This window comes from Micropterus dolomieu, linkage group LG09 (genome assembly GCF_021292245.1).
Source record: "Micropterus dolomieu isolate WLL.071019.BEF.003 ecotype Adirondacks linkage group LG09, ASM2129224v1, whole genome shotgun sequence".
In the NCBI taxonomy this organism is placed as follows: Eukaryota; Metazoa; Chordata; class Actinopteri; order Centrarchiformes; family Centrarchidae; genus Micropterus; species Micropterus dolomieu.
In genome coordinates, this window is record NC_060158.1 from 23,723,965 (window position 1) to 23,737,821 (window position 13,857).

General features: G+C 39.9%; 1 long non-coding RNA gene across 1 annotated transcript in view; it reads right to left on the reverse strand.

Annotated features, from left to right (window-relative positions):
- Positions 1-2,087: 2,087 nt before the first annotated feature.
- Positions 2,088-13,857, reverse strand: part of LOC123976013 — a 52,326-nt gene continuing 40,556 nt past the window's right edge. Inside the window, exons 5-6 of the long non-coding RNA XR_006826217.1 lie at positions 2,286-2,473; positions 2,088-2,181 (exon numbers count right to left, since the gene is read on the reverse strand). This is a non-coding gene — a long non-coding RNA (uncharacterized LOC123976013). The remainder of the gene's footprint in view (positions 2,182-2,285; positions 2,474-13,857) is intronic.

Sequence of the window (13,857 nt, forward strand, 5' to 3'; positions counted from 1 at the left end):
TGTTTGGGCTACTGTAGAAACATGGCGCCGCAACATGGCCATGTAACAGGACTCGCGGTCAGTAAGGTCTTATACACTACTGAAAACATAGTTATGTATATTCTATATTGTATTTCTTTCAATAGATACTCCTTAATATACCGCTCTGAACCTTTAAGTAATAAGTAAAATGTCTTTAATATAGCACTTTTCACAGAGGAAGTCACTATAACTCACAAGTTGTTTTGCAATAATAAATTGGCTAAGCAGAAACAATAGAAAACATAAAATAGTCAAGCAATAAAGCAACAAATATCATAAAACCATAACAATAATCAGTCAATAAAACCAAGGCAGTTATAGATTGTAAAATGCACACAACTGTACATATTAAATAGCTCACAGCGAGACAAAGGCCTGCTTAAATAAAAGTCTTCAACTGTTTTTAAAAAGGGGGTATTATGCTCATTTTCAGGTTCAAGATCCTATTGTACCTGTACCTGCTTCCATGTACATTTTTTCGTATCACCTCCATCGAGGTTCCAAGCGAGCTGCTGTTTTGAAAAAGAAACAGGGAATACCCAACTCTAGCCTTAAAACACTAGGCTGGCATAACTTACAGGGAACAGTTGCTGTTGAGGGGTTGTTGGGGATGCTGCTGCTGCTGCTGCTGTTGTTGTTGCTGCTGATACTACTGGAGGTGATCTGTGACTAAAGATATTAAAACAAACATAGGATATATATTAGCTGATTAAACAATTATGTGACCATGAAAAGATGTAAAGATTGCTGAGTGTTTGGGACTGGCTCACAGTAACTGACCTGCTGTAGGGCTGCAGCTGCTGCCAAGGCCGACTGCTATGAGAAAATAAGAGGGAGACGCTCACAGAGACTGCTGCACACCAAGAGCTGCAGGTAGAGGAAATAAGATTCCAGAATCAAAAAAGTGCAGGAACTAATCTGAGAAAGAAACATTAATGGGGGAAAGGATGAATCTATCGACAGAGGGGTGTGTGTGTGTGTGTGAGTGTCTCTGTCTGTGTGTTGCTTGCTTGTGTGTCTACAGTATGCAATATAGTGATAATGACTTTATATATCACATTGTGAATCTGAGATATATTTGGATTTTTATTGGCTATATGTCTAATTATAAATCCAAATAAATAAACTAGCATTAATCCTTCATGTTAACATTTCATACCTTTTTGGTAATTTCTTCACTTTTAACTTTGATATCAGGAATATTATTTATTTTACATTTACACTGGCATTTTTATATGTATTTCCAGTTGTAAACACTGTTGCTGTTAAAATGTAAATCTATTCCAATACTGTTCTGAATTAAATGATGATTTAAAAAAAATGGCAGATAAGTAGGCTATAACTCAGCGGAATTATCAGTAAGCCTGTTTTACCGATGTTGTTATTATTTTAAGGCACAATGCTTTTATGAAGTTACCGTAATAATCCTAGTTCAAGTGAAAAGTTATTAGTCAAATTACATTAAAAAAGACTAGAGACCTCTTAATGGCAGTGAAACTGCCCCCCTCACACAACACGAACGAAGAGAACGGAGCACCTTTGTTTATCTGCATGTAGAAGTAACGTTAGCGTTAACGTTAGAAATTGACAGCGTGTCTCCTACTAACACCGCCCCTCAAAAAAAGGTATTATCCTCCTTTTAAAATCTGTGACTGTCATTTCTGTTTCCTTACACAAAAGGAGAGGAACATTTATTCATTCAGTTTGGCTTTAATTAAAAGTGAATAAATAAATCTAAAAGTATCTGATGGAGTGTGAAATGAAGCGGCTCCCATCTTGTTTTTACCTCTCGCAGGAGGCAGAGATTTTCATATGCTATGTGGCTACACTTCTGCTACAGCGCCTGCTAACACACTGTGCCCCCTGACAAGCAAACAATGATAAATTGAGCCTTGACCTTGCCCTCTCTGCAAGCCTCTTCACTGTAATGAGAGGTGCTTCATGACGCAAATGCCATAATTACACACACACACACACACACACACACACACACACCATTAGACTCAAAGCTTTAATTATTCAACAACAACAAAAAATCTAAATATCATCAAGGATAGCATATCTATTTTTACTCCAAAGTCAGCTGATCTTTCCCAGCAGCTTCCCACCATGCACCAAAATCTGTCATCAGGAGCAATCATTAGGGCCGCTTCGGAGAGGCTTTTCAAAAAAGAGAAGGCTGTTAGCAGATGTAAACACATTGCACACAGAGGGATCTATACAAAGACAATGTCAGACTGTGTTGACAGAGCTTTTGTTCGTACCTTTGTCCTGGTAATGCGGTTGAAAGAGAGCTTTGGCGTGGGTGCCAGTTCATGATGCAGGCGCTGTAACTGTAACTTGTAGGCCTTTGTTTTCTGACAGCTAGTGTAGATGAAGAGGATCGCTCTCTGATCATATTGACAACCCTGAGGCATCATTAAAGCACCGTCTTTGTGTTGTAAATAAACACCTGGGAGAGATGAGACAGGGAGACGGGAGATGCGGATGAAGACAGTTGACAGCTATGCAGGGATGGAAAAACATATCTGCAGGGTTTTTTTTAGCTAAAGCATCCAGTTTGTTTTTTGCTATTTACAGTTCGAAACAAACACATCATTAAAAATGTATCTCCTGGCTGGAAGCAAGTTAGTAAAACTACATTCAGATCACAGATTGTTCTCCACGCCACTGGTATGTAGCACAACCCGAGCTTGTCTCAGTGATTACATCATACATTAATCAAGCCAACCAAAAGCAGCCATGATCATATCCCTCTACCACCATGTTTCACACTGATAATGAACCACTCATTTGAGCTAATTTGCAATGGGAATCTAGTAATCTTCCCCTTGAGTTGAGGCGGAACATGAGCCATCGTAATCTTCTTATTGAGCTCCCTGTATTTGTTTGTGTGTGTGCGTGTGTGGGTTTGTGTGTGTGGGTGTGAGTGAGTACAATGAAGTCAGCAGATTTCCCTGTCCCGTGAGAAGTGAGGCTACAGTCCAGGGCATTAAAGGGTGACTCAGTTTTATCTAAAGATGATGTGAGCATATTGCCACACAGTTTTTTTATGCATGGACAATCATGGCTTAAAACGCTCCGATCTTCTTGCACCTGTCTAGGTGTTCTTATTGTTTTCATTAAACACTTGGTGAGTTGCACACTCACTGCCACAGAAGATAGGCTCCCACTTTACTGTAGTTATGTTTCAAGTCGCTAGTTGTTTGTTGTCTTCAGCCAGAGCTGTGGCTGAATGGTGGCGACTGAGGGGCTCATGCCATTGAGGACCTCTGAATTCTTTATTTTTGTTTAGTAACAGTTATTTTTAGCCACACTAGAAGCGTAGCTCTATGGGTCACCATAGATTGGTCCAGAATGTTGTACATACATTTAGGACGATGCATCATAATGAATTTGGTAATTTAATTTTTCCTCTAGCACCACCATGAGGTTGACATATGTTTTGGGTGAAAGGTGAGGTGATTATCAAAAGACTTTTCCTATAATGCTGCCATACAAAAATATCATTATAATTATTATTATAACAGTAAAACTATGATTATATTTACATTTATAACAGCAAGTGATGAATTGAGACCATGTAGCCCACATCAGACACGCAAAATGTCGATTAAGAACTTCATAGTACTGTTTTGGGTGTGCATAAGGCTATTGTATGAGTGTGTATATGCAGTGTGTAACACAGTGTGTGTTTGTAAGCTGGAAAAAAAAAACAGGCATCCATGTTCATTTTATTGTAATGTTTTAGCACCATTTCTGCGACTTCAAAATGCATTGAAAAGAAACTCCCGGGCAACTTGAACTTGAGTAGCTACAGAGAGGTGAAAATGAACAGTTACAGTGAAAGAATTTGGAGGTTAAAAACATTGACATTCACATCAAGAGGATTATTACCTTGAATTTTGCCCCTAAAATAGCATCTCATAAATATTTGAAGAAAATGGCCTCATCTCTGCTTGAGTAATAACAGAGTACTGTAGGTCATAATGGAAACCTGGTGTAACATTTTTGTCGTTGTTGTTTTGTTGCACAGATAAGCATTATGCTCAGACAGAAATCTGTGTTTCCTGAAACTTGGTGGTGGTGGAGAATGCTGTCTAACAAGTCTGCTGAATTCATTATGTTTATCTACTTTATTTTGGGACTGGGCCAGTCGACGATACCATCGTCCATCGCTGATGGCTGACAGACATCACAATGTTGATGAGCTGGTATAACACCAAAATCTGTGACCCTAAACAACGGCGTTGAAACAAATTCTGTGAGCCATGTGTCAATACCCAAACCACCATTTTTTGCTAAACCTAATGACTGCTTCATAACGTCAACCACTTATTAGAAAGCCCTGAGGGCTTAACTTTTCTGGCATTCCCACCGGCACCTCCCTCAGTAAATCAGTCTTTATTTTGCTAATTGTATTTGTGTCAGCCCTAGCTGAGGCTCATTACCTGGCCAGACTTTTTCTAATTAGGTGATCATGAAAGACCTCTTCTCTTGTGTGTGAACGGCTGTCGGACTTGTGTGTTTTGCTGCTGCTTCCGCCATCTCTGCTACCAGTTCTGTTTTTGTGGCACTGGGGTGGCTGCATATGATCCCAGCGGTGTCTTGTGTCAAGCAGTGTTGCGTTACATAACCCCCCGCCCCCCCGCCCCCTTAATTAATTTATTTTTGTCTTTAATTTGTCTATATCTTTATATGCATTCTACTGTGGACCTGGTTTTGAAAATGTTTAATATCAGGATTTGAAACATGCAGTAACGCTTCATCAGACCTCAAATTCAAGTTACTCACTGTTGTCAACTGCCCTGCATTATACTGATAATCACAGTACATTCAATCATTCCAAGTGAAGATGATGGAGAAGATAATAATGATGATTTTGAGTGGCACTTGTGTAAATAATGGTGAGGATGACAGTGGGCTGACAGCGTGGGCGACATTGACAATGATGAGGGAGAAGTGGATGAAAATCGATAAAACAACCGCTGCAGGTGATATCTCGAGTTTTCAGCCGGCGGCAGCACTTCCGCTGCTCTCTCTTCCTTAACATCACACTCTCATCTCCCAATCTGCAGACGAGGGGAATTGTCCCATCACTTCTGCTGAGTGGGCAGCCATTTCAAAGTATCAATTGGACACGTGTCAGAGGAAAGTTTTTGCTGCCAAAGCAGCACCTTTCAGAACATATGAGGCCTCCCAAATGAATGAATCGTCCCCTCTGTCTTCCCTTTCCCTTTTCGCCCGTCTTGTTCTTTTCATTCCCCCATGCCGCAGAGGAAGGAGGAGTGCTACTGCGAACAGTTTGAGTGATGAGAGAGATAAGTGGCAGAGATGCCTTGGAAGTGGGGACTCTGCACTAGCAGAACGGTGTATGTATGTGTGTATAGGTGTGTGTTAGGGGGGCAGAGATGGGGAGAGGGAAGAGGAAAGACTGAAGGTGACAGATGTCAGTAACCTGACGATGAGGAACATGATAAGCAGTCTTCCTGTCATTCAGATGTACAGACCATGACATCCGTCTAGCGAGCCGTTCAAACCACGCTGTTGTTTGTACAAGTCCGGTATGTTTGTTGAAAAACAAACATGAAACCACCACCAACTTGCCTACTGATGGAAATAAACTTTTCTTTGCTCAGAGATATATTACTTCATAGTCTTTTTTTCCATTGAGTTCTGCAAAAGAAAACTCAGAAAGAGTCATGGAGATAAATGAATTCAAAAGGAACCTTGTAGCACATTCTTTTTCCACGACTGGAAGATTAGGAGGTCAGGACCTGTTCATTTGAGCTGCTTTCTGTTTCTGCTGAGGCAGGATAGTGTGGTTTCTGAGTCAAATTAATCATCAGGAAACCGCAGAGCAAAATATGGCATTTAGAGCAGTTTTTTATGCTCACACAACAGGAACTGATGTGCATTATGGAGAAGTACATCAAAATATTGAGGTGGCAACACGATGATCCAGTCAAAGCTACCACACAGATGCAGTAACATTCAGCCTTTATTCATGCATGCCAAATATGCACACATTTAATGAAAGTTTAAAGTTTAAGTACTGTGTAAAATCAATCAAACATTCAGCAAATACATCCATGAGTGAGAATGTAAAATCTGACAACAAACCAAAGGCATTAGTTCAATGAATTTGGCCAACACTCTCCAATTTAAAGGATGTAATGTCACAGGTCTAACGCAGGTAATAAATAATTATTGAACTGACTGATTGTAAACAGTCATGAACAGTAATGGTGTGGTGAGCAGCTTGGCATTATGTAAAATTTGATAATACCCAAACTGGTCAAAATTGAACGAAGGTTAACTTTGAGCCACTAATCTGCTGGAGTAAGCCGGGGATTGCGCTGGCACAGGAAACACATTCTTGAATTTCAAATATGGAGTGAATATTTACAGGCCCCCACAAATGGGATAAAAGATAAAGATTACATATTAGTGAGACTGCCCTCATCACAAATATAACAGCTTTTGTCGTTTTTTCAAATGCTTTAAATGATCTAGGTTTGTGTTCCTCTGACAAGCAAACTCTTGGTTGTGTGACCTCTCAGAAGTAAAAACAGAAATAGCGGGACATGGTTATAGTACGGTGAAACTATGCAGGGAGGAGTTCAGGGTGGATAGTGGAGTGTATAAAGCATCTGATTTCAGCACCGGAGAACATGGTTTGCATTACAACGCCATTTCCAGACAAGAGTGTTCATATTGGACGAGTCTTCAAAACCCTAAATTTCACAATGTCAAACTTAGTCTCAAACTATGGTAGGTTAAGTTTAGAGGAAATCATGGTTATGGCAAATAAGCTATGACTAAGGTTAAAGTATGGTTCGGATTAGGCACTAATTTAGGCACTAGTTCGATATTTTGGAAAATAGAGTCAGACAAGAAGATCAATATCATATTTGTAGAAAATGTGTGTATCAAATTAGATACAGTAGGTTTATACAGTAATTTATGTATACATCTGTAAATCATAGATTTATTGTTTAAGTTATGCATTCCATTAAGCTATATACACTCTTAATTATTTAAGTAAACTACTTAAAGGAATAAGATAGACATAATAGGTATATTTAGAGCAGAAATTTAAATATTTTTAGCCTCTATTGTATTTTCCTGCTGTATTGAGATGCTAAATGTCTAATTGGATGCTCACTTCATAATAATTTTGACATGGAGCAGTTATGGGAAGATGATGATGCTGTTGATGATAAAAGGCTTAAAACATGTTGTGTTCTGCATGTTTTTTGTTGTTTTAAAAAAACAGGATGTGGGCAAAACATTGCAATAAATTAACAGATTTTGGCATTAGGTATAATAACGACTCTATTTTCAAAAAAATAGAATTTTCTGGCAGTTGTTTGATGATTCAGGCTTTACAGGGTACTCAAAAGTTTTTGGTCAGTGTGACTTGCAGGCATTATGGTTTCAGCTGCTAAAAACACATTTGGCCAGTATGTGGAGTTTGTGGGTAATTTTGGACTTTGACAATTATATCAGTCAAATTACTTGTACAATGAAAAGCGGTTTTAACACCAGACATGGATTAGGTTTTAGAAAAATAAATCTACATGGGTAAATATCTACTTCCAAATAAAATCATTTTTCATTTCTGTTTTGCTTGTGCAGAGCATCTGTTCATCCTTCTGGGTTGGCCCAAGCGAGCACATTGAGAACAGACGTGATCGAAAAAAAGGCCCTGCATCACACCCGTAATGTCTTCCCTCCTGGGCCAAGTCAATGAACCAAGAAGTGCATTTTTCTCATAGAGGCAGCAGATATCCTGCTCGCTGCAATAGATTTTCACTATTGCTTCTTCATCCTCATCCTCTTGTTCACGATCGATTCGAGCAAGAACGTGTCCTGGAGGCACTTGGAGCCTTATACAGTACACTATACACTGTATGCTAAGCCATCTAGGACAAGGAACAACTGTTATTCAGCCAAGACTCTCTCATTTGCAAAACATACCATACATGCACACTTTCTCTTCCTCAAGTATTATTTGTTATTCTCTCAAACAAATGCGCTCTTAATCTCATCTTCTCCTACAATAAATGTATACATACACCTTGTAATATGTCTCAGGCACTCATTTTCCTGCACCATAAAATGAGTCATTTGTATCCCCTATATTTTTTCTTTCTCTCAGCCAGTGGGGAAGGAGGAGCACACTGCAAGAGTGCTGCTGCTGAGATTAAAACCTGATGGAGGGTGTCTGAGCAATGCATGTGTGTTGAAGTGTGTGTGTGTGTGTGTGTGTGTGTGTGTGTGTGTGTGTGTGTGTTGTGTTTGTGTGAAAAAAAGAATAAAAGAAAGAAAGAGGGGATTAAACCTGTACCTTGGGGTCTCATTCCGAAAGAGGGGCACTGGGGAGGAGGAGTGTTACTGCTGACAGGGCAGTCTCACTCTTGCATGAAATGGGCACACAATCAACACATACTACACACACAGAGACACTCGACCCTTCTTTTGCATTATTTATGAAATGCTGCCATTATCTCTTGTTTTACACCTTGCATCAACTGACTGCCAGGAAAAGATCTGTGCATGTGTGTGTGCACACGAGCAGAGGTGTGTAAATACAAGCATGTGTGTGTTCATTGGTGCGTTAGGAACGAATATAGAAAGAAGTGGTCGATACACCCTTGGACCATAACATTATGACCACCAGTATGCACTATGGGAAAAAGGTAAGCCGGAGGAAGCAGTGTAATGTTTTGGGAAATGTTCTGCTGGAAAACCTTGGGTCCTGCCATTCATGTTGACTTCGAGACGTAACTAAGCATTGTTGCAGACCAGAACCATTCAGTCTTTCGACCCATTTGACCACATTTTATAGCATAAATGGATTTTCCCTTTCGTTGCTTTATGAAGTTTATTTTGAACAATGTTTGGAACACTTTTAAGTGTGTTAAATAGGCCTAAATTAATCTCATTTCAAGAAGTTCTTAAAAGTGAGTTTGAATGACCACTTAATCAGTGTCCAAGTCTTTTAATGTGGAAACACAGACACACAGCTGAGCTGAAAGAATAAGGCTACAATTTTCAGAAGCCATAAGAACACATCAAATCAATGCATTATTATGGGCTACGGTTGTTCATTTAGGCATTCATACTTTCTGCAATTTTCTGTCTTCCTGCATGCGTCAGCTGCAGCTGTGTTACTTAGATTATGTCTATTTGTCTAATATTAGGCTGCAGTTTGCTCTCCGTTTGTAAAATAAAATGGTCTGACCGATTGGTCATCTGCTGCTAACAATGCCTCTTTTATCTGAACATGCTCATGGCTGGATTGGGAAACCCTGGGTTGACTTACTGAGTTCATAACCAGCTTTGTGTGAACGCTTATCCCAATCCCAATTGTTAGGGTTAGTGAATCCAAATAATGAACAGATATCCTGGGTATGTTGAACTTGCTTCGTGGTACATCAATCCACCTGTAAGGCTTGTTTCTGTTTTTGCTGCAATAAACCTGACGAACTGTATCAGTGACTCTAGTGTCTGCATCTGGACCCACACCTACGTTTTTTCCTGCCTTGGTTTTCTCCATTACTTGGTCTCCGTTTGTTTGGAGAGGCCATAACATGTAGGTTGGCTTCTTGTTAAACCATACTGTGTCGTTAAAAAAAAAATCTGATGTGTGGGTGGAAGATTTGGAATCGTTCTGGCTGCTGCTGAATAATAAGTAAAGTAAGGTAATTACTTTTTCAATGAGTAACCTCTTATCAGGAAGTGATTACTGATAATTGGGAATTGTTGAGTTTCTGTAAATAACATCACAAAGTACATTCTGGACCTGCTCTATATGAAAAGCGCTGTTGTTGCGATTTGGCACTATATAAATAAAACTGAATTTTTATTAAAGTAACTTTCCCAACACTGGCTAAGACTAAGTCTTTTAATTTTATACAGTTATGTAGGTCTCTGTAACCCTGGATGTCCATCCATCAGTAGTGAGCATTATAGTGGGGCCCTTTAACACAGAAGTGATCTAAGTTGACTTCAAAAGCTCAACACGCAATTTTCCTCCATTTCACTCTCACTACAACGCTGCCCAAACAATAGATCAAAATAACATTGCAAACTAACCTAACATGGTCTAGCTAGCAGACAACAATTGTGCTAGTTCTAAAGCTGTCAGGGTTGAACCCTCACACTTTACAATTTATGTTGAAATGTAAGCTCAACTAGACAACATTAAGTAAATTTTGACAATAATTACTTCAGTCATTGGGCGTATAAAATCACAGAAACTTGTGTACCAAACCGAACGTCCTGCACTTAACGGTTTAGGTGGAATACACGTACACTGTGATTTAATGCAGCATCCTATTGTTCTAATGTAGACTGCACCAAATTAGAGTTTTCTGTTGACCTATTGTTGACCATTGACCTATTAGTTGTGGTGCCCCATTAGTGGTCTTTTCATATGTGGAAACAGCAGTTAAATATTGAAACAATGAGAAAGATAACATCCTCAGTTGAAGGCTCTGGAAATCGACTTCTGATTAAGGTAACAGGCTATAGAAATGTGTTTGTCTTCTCCTACCGTTCATGACTCCACTGCTGACACAGTATACAGTATATGGAGTCATCAGACCTAATGACTCCCAGTAGATGTCCACATTACAGAGACAGCCCTATGTTCAGTACTGCAGGTCACAACTGATAGGATGAGTTGAAAGTGACAGTTTCCCTAGTAAGGTTTTTGGAAAGAACCACGTAATTTAGTTCTGAGACAGTTACTATAGCTAGCTGTGTTGAAATTATGGGACCTGTAAATTATGTTTACCCCAGTTTTTCTATTGCTCAGGTGTCCAGGATTTGTGCTCATCAACTTAATGAAGTTGCCATTGATACTTTCTGAAGTCAGCATTATGAAGCTCAAGAAAGTTGAGTGTGTGTGTTCAGGGGTTATTTTGGAGGCTGCAGTGATTAGCAGTTATCCCGTTTTATATGGTTGTCTATCCCCGTTGGAGAGCATCAACATTTCTCTTTTCTTATGCTGTTTGTCTGTGTTTGAAGGACTTCCAACCCTCCTTACCCCTTTAAATAATTTAGTTGCTTATGTGATGTGTTTCTCCACAGTCCAGCAACTGTGGTGTCTTTGGAGCTACTTCACTACATCCATGGAAACCTTGTCCTACTAATTATGAGGATTTTCAGCTTTTCTGGTGATCTCTGTAGTCTGCTAAACAAAATAAGAAACCTGTCCTGCAGGCTCTCTGAGAACATTTACCAGAACTGGACAGACACGGTTACCTGTTTTTTAGCGTATCATATCAGACAGCCACCCAATTGCTCTCTTTGTTGCATTACCAGCCATGTTTAGCATGTTCACCCACAGCAAAGTATGTATTGTTACATAATGTGTGTATATACTGAAACCTGTCTTTTCTCAGTTGTAACTGTTGTTCTTTCTTCAATGTATCTTAGAGAAAAGTTTGGAGCCCCACAGTCGCACACATCTGCACTCCCTCCTTGTTGGTGTCAGTAATACAGTCTGACAAAAACAGTCCAGAGTGAAACTTACTGCGGCACAATGACTCACTTTCTGTTGGCAAACTGTTGGGAAACTGGAGCTTAGAGACTACCAGTTGGCTCCCGGTGGCTCCATCTAGCATTGCTGCTCCTTGAAACGAAGTGATAGTCTGAGAATCTGCTTTACTTTGTTGCATGCCTTCATAGGTGGAATCATAGCTAACACTGACAACATGCATACTTGCCAACCCTCCCGGGAGACTCATGTTTTCATTGCCCTCTTCCGGTTTCCTCCCGGGGTCACAATTTCTCACAACTTCACAATCTTTTGTCGTTTTCATTAACGCAACTTGTTCTTGGCACTGTACAGTGCGTATAAGCCCTTCAACACTCTCTCACTCTGTTTCCACCCACACAACAATACAGCTACACCAAATGTCATTTCCTAGAGCAATGTTTCCCGAACTTAGGGTCAGGGCCCAAAATGGGTCGCAGACCTGTTTTAAAGGCCACTCTGTGGGAGTGATACCTCACCACTGTTAACCATCTTTGTTTTGTTGAGGTGATTGCTGATCGGGTGCACCTTGGACCTGTGAGCCAGGGGAGATAAAGCTCCACTTGGGCAAACTACTTTCGCTTCTGCCTTCTCTGCAACCCAGAAGTCCGCCATGGCTGGACCACCCCGACTGCACATTTTGCTTTGAGTTATGTTACAGCGACAAACCTTGCACATTTAATATTATATAATATTATGATATGTTTAGTTCTTTTGTTAAATAAATCACTTTTTGTTCATTTATGCTCCTTCGTCCCCTCTTTTGTCATGACCCTTGAGCCAGGCTGTGACAAAATGGGGGCTTGTGCCGGTCTTAGTATTTGGGCAATTTGATAAGCTAGGGGATCAGTGCAGCCATAGTATTGTTGTAGCCTGGTAATTTGGAAAACATAAGAGTTCAGTGTGTTGTTTTTGTAGAAATGTATTGGCTTGAGAAAATGAGAGCTCATTCGTCTTGGTAAGGTAACAACAAACAATCAAATGTGTTTGATACATATGCCTATGTATTGTGGTCCAGTTTGTTGGGAGCGTGGCAGCCCCTTGGAATGGTAAATAGCTTGTCTTACTTTGGTAATTGTTTGTTCGCTTGTTTGTTGATTTGGGGTAGCGCTGTGGTGATATACAGTTGGTTGGCTGGTTGTGCAGGGTAAGTGAAGGCTTGTTTACTGGCATTTGAAATAAATTTGTATGTGACTTGTTCCCTTACAAATTAGTAGTTGTTGCTGCAGTCAACAGGTAATCCAGGTGACTGTTGTGGCTCCTTGTGTATGTATTGCTTATAGAAGTGGTTGGAGTTTTCTCTTGTAGGCTGTAGTGACAGTCCACTTTTGGGCTTGTTGAGCTGATCCTTGGTAGTGTTGTGGCGAACGTGGGTGAAGCTTTTAGCTTGAGAGCATGTCCGTGGTTTTGGGAGGGTTGCTAGTGTGCTAGTTGCTCTTCCAAGCCAGCGGTCATTAGTGCATAAATACCCATCACAAATAGCTGCATGAAGACTAGGGATGAGTTAGTTAGCGGGTTGATCTAGATAGCGGGGAAACTCCATACCGGGTGAGGTTTAGTCCTCTTAATGCACATGAGGAAGCTGCACTGCCTTGCTGGGTCTGTTGCTGTGGTTTTCATGTGCCAGTTGTAGTTTGTTGTAATGGCAGATTGTGATGTGTTTATTGCAGCTCCGTCTGAAGAGGCATTGGAGCGTTGTACTAAAGAGCAGCTACTAAAGATTGCAGAGCACTTCTCGGTAGTGATGGGTGACAAACGCCTTAAAGAGAACATAAAGGTGGCTTTGAAGTCTGAGTTGAGAGAGAAAGGTATGTTGTCTGTGGAAGATGACGTGGAAGATGATTCTCCAGTCTCAACAGTTTCCGTTGGTGCACTTATTCAGACTCAGGGCTTAACGTTTGACCAACAAAAGTAACTGTTGTTGATTTAGCTTGAGCATGACAAATGTAAACATGAGTTGCAAATTAAAAAGCAGATTGAGGTGGAGAGGATTCGGCCAGAAGTAGAGCAGGCCAAATTAGATCTGGAAGGGCACCGCTTAACTTTGGCTAATAATAATAATAATAATAATCCTTATTTGTAGAGCACTTTTCAAAAACAAGTTACAAAGTGCTTTAACAAGTGTAAAGAATAATACAAAAAAAAAAAAAAGATAAGAGCATGAAAATTTAATATAAAATTAGTAAAATAAAATAAAAGGGATAAAATAAAGTCAAATAAGATCGGGAAAAGCTCTCCTATAAAAGTATGTTTTAAGAAGGGACTTAAAAGAGTTCACTGACTCA